This window comes from Puma concolor, chromosome B1, assembly GCF_028749965.1.
Source record: "Puma concolor isolate L17-30 chromosome B1, mPumCon1.1.hap2, whole genome shotgun sequence".
Classification (NCBI taxonomy): domain Eukaryota; kingdom Metazoa; phylum Chordata; class Mammalia; order Carnivora; family Felidae; genus Puma; species Puma concolor.
Window position 1 is genome coordinate 44,688,705 of NC_141670.1, and position 9,446 is coordinate 44,698,150.

The following is a 9,446-nucleotide window of genomic DNA, read 5'->3' on the forward strand; positions in this document are numbered from 1 at the left end:
CAGTGGCACATCACATCCCTCCAGGTGACCTTGCCCTAGGTTCTGACTTAACGACAGCCCTGTGCCTCTCCATGAACTACAGGGAGTAATTTAGGAGTTGGGGCCTATAGAGTGTCAATCAACCTGGCCACGGGGAGGGACAGCAGAACCTCTGAGGCCTCAGGTCAGGGCGCAGGGTGCAGTGAGCTGCAGAGAAGAGGAGAGGCCAGTGTCCAGCCAAGCAGAAGACGAAACAGGAACTTTGGTGGGCAGTGCCCACAGAAAGACTCTGTCCTATGGCACAGAGACCCCTGCTCACTGCATATCCCTGCGGCAGTTAAGAACCAGAGGAGACCTCTTAGGAGGGCAGTGGGCTGTGGCCTGTATCCTAAGCCTCTGATACATTTTAAGCTGTCTGGGGAGTCCCCAATTAACTGTAAGAAAGAATTACTTACTCCATTATATGGCCACAGAACTTGGGCCTTCCTCTACTGGACCAGATTTCACTCCACCCACTTCCAAGACTGGCTTGTCTCCCAGTTTTTCCAGAATTCTTTTCTGCTCTTAAAACCTCAAGAGCTCCAAGTTAAACTGGCACTGACTTCCCCCTCCTCTGACCCAAAAGGAAAACCAAACTACATTCTCAGATTAAGCTCCACCTTTCAAAAAAAAATTTTTTTTAACGTTCATTTATTATTAAGAGAGACAGAGCATGAGCAGGGGAGGGGCAGAGAGAGGAGACACAGAATGCGAAGCAGGCTCCAGGCTCTGAGCTGTTAGCACAGAGCCCTGAAGCGGGGCTCCAACTCACAAACCAGGAGATTGTGACCTGAGCTGAAGTCAGACACTTGACTGACTGAGCCACCCAGGAGCCCCTGAAAATTTTTATTTTTAACTAATTATTTTATTTATTTTTTAAGTAGGCCCCACACCCAGTGCAAAGCCCAACATGGGGCTCCAACTCACGTCCCTGGACCCTGAAATCAAGGCCTGAGCTGAGATCCTGAGCAAGATGCTTAACCAACTGAGCCACCCAGGCGCCCCTCCCCCACCTTTTAGAAACCGCGGCCCTGCGTCTAACCTGCCCCTCAGCCTTCAGAGCAAGTTTGAGGACTGATCCAAGGTGGAGGAATCAGAAGACAGATTTCTGGGCCCCAGAACCAGGATCTATATTCCATCTTTCCCTCCCCCATCACCCCAGCACACAGGTTCACGCGTACCCCCATCACCCACCCCCACAGCATTCGGGGTCCAAAGAGCACCCCCAGTACCGCATCACTAAAAAGTTGCGAGTGCGCTTTCCCACACTCGCAAAAATCCTACACGGCAGGTAACAATATCTTTTCCACAGGCAAGGAAACTGAGGCTGGGTGGGGTTGAGTGCATCAGGGACAGAGGTGGGTGGAAGAGCGAATGGCAGAGTAGGAATTGAGCCTGTTCATGGGTCCTCAGCTTACAGCGCTCTGTGACGTCATCAAGACTCTCGCCACCCCTAAGGGTGGACCCTGCCCTTCTTCAAGCCTCCTTTTACCACTTCGGAAACTGGGGCACTGCTTACTTCCTCCATACTCGACCTGCAGCAGAGCAGTGAACATCAATTAACAGCAGCACCAGGAAGACGGGCTCTCTTTTGATCTCGTTTGTAAAGAACATGTGGAGGTGCAGAAGGACACGGAAGGGCTGCCCCAAGTCAGGAGGGGGAACAGCACCCGAGACGCGCCCGAGAGCACGGCCCTTCCGCGAGGTCGGGTCCTGTCGTGGTCGCTGTGCCTCAGTGAGGTCCCACCTCTGCTGGCACGGGCACCCTCTGCTCCGGGGTCCTTCCCAAGGAAGGCTGGGGCCGCACTGCTGGGCCTCTGAGACTTCAGCGGCTAATAGGATGCAAATTGGAGTGTGCTCCCGTAAAGATGTATTATGCATGCACTTTCTATTAGATTTCACTTGGAAACTCATCATCCATCACCCCAGCAGGGCCTGCACAACCTCGGGCCTGTGTCAGCAGTTTCTCCTCATCTGGGGTCTGATGCCAAATTCATCTCCCTCACTGGGAGGCCTGGGGACTCCAAAAGTTTGGAATGTGGTCTGGCTGGATGAGGAAGCCACTTCCTGGCATCCTATGAGGTTGTCCTGCCCCTGCTAGAAGAGGGCAGGAACAGGCTGGGAAGGAAGGGACTGAGCCACACAGCTGAGACAGTCTGCATGAGGGCTCGAGTGGCCTGACCTCTTGTAAAGACACCCCAGTGACCCCTCAAGCACAGCGATTCATGGGAGAGGTTTAGGCTGGGAGGGGAAGGGGGGTAAAGGCCCCGGCCAAGGGCCCAGACTTCAGTCAAGGAGGGTCAGAGCCACACAGTCTTTGCCCCATGGGGGTAAGCCAAGCCTTGAGTCCAATAGGATTTGTCTGGAGGACTTTTCCTCCCTTACATACACAGCTGCACGTACACATACAACCCATATCCCTGTACCATACATGCTCACAACCCCATAGAAGCACACATACAGCCCATCCATACCCTCATATTTACACAGACACATACAACATATACATGCTCTCACTCTCACTCACATACACAATAAACACACAGCACACCATGCTCATACACACGCATGAACACATACCCCTATTTGCCTGCACACACTCACCCACACAAACACACACGAATCAATCCCCTCACACATCCACAGTCACACAGCACATGCTTATATACATGCACACACATGCCCATTTCCTACTCCCACATGTCACATGCACACACACCCTCACACACACTCTGTCACAAATAGTCATACACACACACATATTCACGGCCAGTATTACTTCTGATGCCACAGAAGAGAACGTTCCTTCATTTATGAAAGGCTGAGGATGCCACCCACGTTCCAGAGTCGCTAGGAAATGGATTCTGTAGGTGTCATTGAAGCACTGGTGGACAAGTTCCCAGGCTCCTTGGGAGCAATAACTGGGAAAACGGGAGTCACGTTTCCCTCCACACCGTCTTCCTACCAATGGAAGGGCAGAGGGCACAAGAAACCAAACAGGAAGAATCAACTGGGCATTGGAAATACGATAAACTGCCAGATGGGAAGGAGAGGTTTCAGCTCCTGAAGACTGTGAAACCAGTTAAACCTTCAGCCACCATTGACCAGGCCGCTGCTCTCTGCCTGGGCTGGGCTGAGGACCCGAGGAGACCCAGAGTCGGCTTGCCAGGAGAAGACGTCAAGCCAGTTCGCAATCTCACCCATGGTGCAGGGCCGTGTGTGATACGCTAATCAAGGCTTTCAAACCAGAAGTGCTTAGTGTGCACAGTCAAAGAGGGGTAGTCACCATGGACTGGAGTGATCAGGAAAGGAGGAGAAGAACATGATGGGTGAAGAGATGGTGTGAGCTAAGATTTAAGGGTAGGGTGATGGAAGGTTTGGCGTGAGGGGCCAGCCTCGAATGACTGGGCGGTAAGGGTCTGGCCCTGGGTGGTACTGGGTTGGAGAGACTTGCCTCATCTAAGGAGGCCGAAAGGCCTCTGCTTGTCCTCCAGCCATGCTAAAAAGCCACATGAGATCTTTCCAGTCTCAGAGCCCAGCACATGTGTTGCCTCCCAGACTTTCATTTCTTGTGGTCTCAGGCTTAGACCAATTCAGCACATAGTCCATGAATCTTGATGATAAATCTCTGACGTAACATAAACAGCAGAATCCCTATCGACCAGGGCATGTCATATAAACTAAGAGCTATACTAGCAATCTTCGTGGTGCTAATGCCATTTCTTAATACGGTATAAGGGTTCAGAGGATGAACTTCACATGCCCAGATCAGACAGTCACAAGAGGATTCATAGAGGAGACGGTGTTCGAGGGCTGGCGGAATGAGCTATTTCACCCTTCTTCAGCTTACATGTTGTCTCCCACACACAATTTTGTTTTCATTTTATACCTCTTTGTCCCCTATCACGCCTAGCACAGAACTATGCTTTTAGTAGTATGCATTTGTATTAGTAACGTGCATTAGCATTCTCAATAACTTTATTATCTCGTTCATTCATTCAACTTCTACTTGCTTGCTTACTAGTGGAGCTTCCAGAATGCTTCTTCAAGCTCAGAAAAGTAGGAGCCACATGCAGCCTAGCTATGTGCTCCTAGCTATGTGAAGGTGGCCTTTCCAAGGAGGATTGGAATGCCACCCTGGGCGGACCGAAGGCTACCACCTTGACTGTGTAGGTCAGAGTGCAGTAATGGGGTGCAATCCAGATCTTGGAACTCAGACCTCAGACTTGTTTCATATCTTCTTTTTGCAGCCAGAGGCTAGAGATAGTAAGTGGCTATGCAAAGTCCCAAAGGTGATTAGATCAGGTCAAAGGAAATCATACATTAAAAACTGTGCTTTGAAGTAATTTGACAGTGGGGAATCCTAACCAGCACTGCTTCAGTCTAAGGCTCAAGGTCAACATTGACAGTGGTGAGTCATGCCAAAAGTATGGACCCTCGGGGTGATGTGCTGAAATGGCACTTTCTTCTGAAGTCTTCCTCCTCAAACCCCTAACGCTAGTCTCATCATAAAAGAAACATCAGACAAGCTGATGGAATAGTCTACAAAATACCTGACCAATATTCCTCAGCTGCCAAACTCATCAAAAACAAGGACACTCAGAAAACTGTCGCAACCAAGAGGAGGCTAAGGAGACATGACTGCCAAATGTAACACGAGATCCTGGCTGAGATCATGGACCAGAAAAAAGACTTTAGGGAAATCTGAATAAAGTCTGGACTTTAGTTAATAATAATGTATCAGGGCGCCTGGGTGGCTCAGTCAGTTAAGCATCTGACTTCAGCTCAGGTCATGATCTTGCGGTTTGTGAGTTCAAGCCCCGCATTGGGCTCTGTGCTGGCAGCTTAGAGCCTGAAGCCTGCTTCGGATTCTGTCTCCTTCTCTCTCTGCCCCTCCCCCTATTATGCTCTGTCTCTCTCTGTCTCTCTCTGTCTCTCTCTGTCTCTCTCTCTCTCTCTGTATCTCAAAAATAAATAAATGTAAAAAAAATCTTTAATACTAATAATGTATCAATATTGGTTCATTAATTGTCACAAATACACCACACTAATGTAAGATGTTACTAATAGGGGAAACCAGGTGTCAGTATCTAGAAACTCTCTGTCCTATCTTTGCTTTTTTTCTGTAAATCTAAAACTGCTCTAAAGAAAATTTTAATTAAAAAAAATTGTGCTTTGAAACCATAAGAGCACTCTGTGCATCTGAGATCTTATTAGTGTTAATAACAGGCTCCAGTCCAGTACATATCCTGTCCTATCACATGGCTCCCGGACATATTAATGTCTCTTTAAGCTCCTCTCGGTCGTGACAGTCGCTCAGAATTTCCTTCTTTTTTTTTTTTTTTTTTTTTTTTTTTTTTTATGACCTTAGCAGATTTGAGGAGTGCTGGTCAGGTATTTTGTAGAATGCCCCTCAATCAGGATTTATCTGATGTTTTTCTCCCAACCTGATTTCAAGTCACTGAATCACAGCACAGTCCATAGAGCTGAAACCACTTCTTTCCCCTGGGCAGGTAAGAGGGGGAGGCGCCTCCACCGCCCTCCACTATGAAGACTTTGTGTTGAGGGCAACTGAGGAGCCAGGAAAGGCAAGTAAAACCATGCTTTGGGGGAGCATGTGGGCTGTTCAGAAACCAGCCCTGGCATCCTCGTCCCCGTTAGTGCTGGCACCAATGTTGCTGTCAGCTTCACCTCACGTGGAAGATTCAAACTTCAGCAAGGATGGGTCTGAGAGGGAGAGAGCCTTGGCTTGGGACTGGATAATTCCAGAAGACTAGTCTCTGCTCATGTCTCCCCAGAGCCAATTTGAGGGACAGCCAGCTTCAGTGGCCATGGGGACAGATGGGACTGTGGATGCTGGGACCTGGGAGAAGTTGCCTTGACAACCCATCCTCAGGTGTGCGAGAAAGAGAGTGCCTGTGTGGGTTTTGAAAAGGACAGAATTCTAGAATATTGAGCTGCCTCTAAGGGTGTTGTCATCTTTATCCTCCCCTGGGTGCCTTCATTGTACAATTTCTTAGCCTCTGTCTTTGGCTCCAGCCACTCCGACTGGGACTCAGCCCTGGTGAGGGGGAGGCAGCCACTGGGCACTGAACTGCGTGGGTTTGATAGAGCTGGCAGGCACACTCAGCATGCTAAATCCAGTGGACCATTCGAGATGTCTAGACAGGAAGCCAGGCTGAGAGAAAAGCAAGGATACTCCCCTCACACTGGAGCCCAGAAGCTGCCAGGCAGGCTGCTGCCACTGCTTCAGGAGCCCAGAGGATGGGTGCTCCAGGACCTGGGTGCCAGCTCAGGGCACATTTTTATGGAGGGAAGGCATGTGCCTTGCCCCAGCCCAAGTGCAGCAGGGGTGTGCCATGTGAGGCAGACATACCCTCAATGGTGGTGCTCAGGTTTGAAAGTGGCTCAGCATGACCTTGAAGTTGAGGCTGGGAGAGCGAATCTGGCATCAGGGCTTCAGGCTCTGGTCCCAGTGCCAGTATGGGACATGCTCTGAACATCAGGTAACACTTCCAGTAGGGGTAGTGGAGGGAGGGGAGAGCCTTGGGGGTCTAGCACTGAGACCTTGAACAGGTTAGTCTGCTCTCAATTTCCCCATTTGTAAAATGGGGCTAATTATATACCTACCTGCCTCATGGGTCATTGTGAGGTGCAGAGGCAATGATATATGGGAAGGATCCACACAAAGTGTTTGGCAGGCATGACTATTACAAATGATGTTTACACTGTAAGCTTCGAGACCGTTGAGATATTCAGTTCCGTTGAACTGGGAAACTTGGCTTCTTTTGGCTGTCAGTTCCTGAGTTGCTTAGACTGGGGAGAGTCCTACAGCTCATTTAGTCCAACATACCCTTCTTGTCCTTGAGAAAAGCTGGAGCGTGTGATTCTGTGACCTCCCAGAGTCCCCAAAAAAGTTGATATCTGACCGAGATTGCAGCCCACGGCTCCTGATCCCCACCCAGGGTTCGTGCATCATGCCACACTGCTTGTGTCTGCCAGGGCCGATTGTTCTGGGCGCTGAACATCTACATCTCACCCCCAGCACCAAGAACTGGTCCCAACAGACTCCATTTGCATTTGAGTGCACACCCACTCTTGACAGCTTATCATATAACCAAACACCCGTGCCAGATTCTGGGATCTTTAAGGAAATACAAAAGAGTGAAAGACACAACAGAGAGATGATAACCAAGTGTTCCTTTGGAGTTTTGCCAGTGTGGATCGGCAGTGTGCCTGAAACCCCCGCCCTCAATCTGTTCACCAACCTGTTTCGCTCCTCATTCAAGCTGCTCCTGAAAGCCTCTCCTCTGGGAAGTCTTCCCAGATCAACTAAGCTACTGGCAGCTTCCGTGGGTTGGCCCTGTCTGAACCCAGTACTTCCCTGGGTGTTCCTCACCCACCTTCCACCTCAGTGGGCACTCAGCCTTGTCTGCCACTCCCAGCTTCTAGGCCAAGCTTTCGCCTCCTCTCCTGGTTTCTGGGCAGGAACCCTTCCCGTTCGTTCCTGTTTGCCAGTCTGCCCTAATTCCAGTCATGCGTTTGACATATATTTCATGTTGATACTTTATTGTCTCTTGATGTATTTGCCTCCTGCTTTTATTTGGTCACGAGCCTGTCCTCTCCTTATTTCTTCCGATCTGTGTTGTTTGTCCAAGATACTTATAACCCAGGGGGTCTCATTATCAAGAAGGGAGAATTGCTTGCTCCTGCCCTTCTGTTGATTCAATCAGGAGGTTACTGGACTCTTTGCCCTGTGATTTAAACAGGTCCAAGTTCTATGTCTCATCAGCCTTGGCTACAAAGCTGAACTTCTGCTATCCATACATTCTCTTTACTCGTGACTGGCAATTCTGCCTTTGATTTTTAAATGTAGTTTATTTTTTTAGGTTTATTTATTTTTGAGAGAGAGCGCGCACACACACACACACACACACACACACACGTGCGTGCGTGCACGAGCAGGGGAGGGGCAGAGAGAGAAGGAGAGAGAGAATCTGTCAGTGCAGAGCCTGACACAGGGCTGGAACTCTTGAACAGTGGGATCATGACCTGGGCCAAAACCAAGAGTCAGACACTTAACTGACTGAGCCACCCAGGCGCCCCTCTGTCTTTGATTTTTAAATTCAAACTTTTGGGCCAACAGATAATCCATCTTTTTCTTTCTCAGACTTTCTACTTACCATGACCTTTTACCATCTAATGATAGCATTGTTTAAAGAGAGCTTGCAGAAGTGTTACCACTTCTATAAAAAGGAGGGGAACTAGAACACACACATACAAACACACACACACACACACACACACACACACATACACACACATGCACACATGTTTTGCTGTCAAATGTAACTCACCTCTGAATGATGTAAGTACAAATCATATCTGTAAGCATACACGATCTCTCAATGATGCACCAAAATCTGAAAATATTAGTTGCCTTGGAGAAAGACTCTCATTATATACCTTTTTCTACCTTTTGAACTTTGAGAGCTTTTTTATCATGAATTATTTCATATATACAAAAAATATCTGAAATGAATCTATCTAGTGAGATAGAATAATAACTAATTCTGCCCTGTGGACCCACCGTCTATCATAGGAAACGGAACATTCCCAATAGTGTGGAGACTTCTGCACGTCCTGCCTGAGTCCGCGGAAGCAGCCACCATCCTCCTGCCCTCAGTCCTGTTTGTCTTTAGAGGCAATCACAAACGCATGATCCCAAGGTGACATATTATTTCACTGTACTCGTTTTCAATTTCATAAAATAATGTCACACTGTGTGTATTTTTCTGTGACTAGCTAATTTCCCTCACCATAGTCAAACCTCATCCATGCTGATGCTTACAACATTCATTCGTGCATTTTCATCGTTACTTAGGATTCCATTGAGTGATACACCCGCTTTATGTATCCATTTCCCCGGCATTAGACACCAGGCTATTGCCCAATTTTGCTGCTATGAACTGTCTTAGGCCTGCCTCTCCGCACACGTGTGCAAGATTCTCTAGAGTTTGATTCCCATAGTGGTACTGCTGGGCCAGTGGGTAGATATACCCTGAGCTCAATGACCATTTGCCAAATGGTTTCCAGATTTACATTCCCACCAGCCACATGAAGGGATTTTGTTTCTCTGCCTTCTCACCAACACTTGATATTAATAGACTGAATTGTTTGCCAATCTAGTGGGTGTAAAGTGTTGTGACATTATGAGCTTAATGTACATTTCTCTGGTTACTGGTGACATTGAGAGCATCTTCTTATGTTTCATGTCCATTTGTGTTTCCTTTTCTGTGACTTTTTGAATTTTGAAACATGTGAATATATTACTTATTCAAATATATATATTTATTAAAATGGGCCTCAATGCATTTCTCACATGCAAAGGACTCCACCACTCTCCCCCAAAGCACACAAATACCATC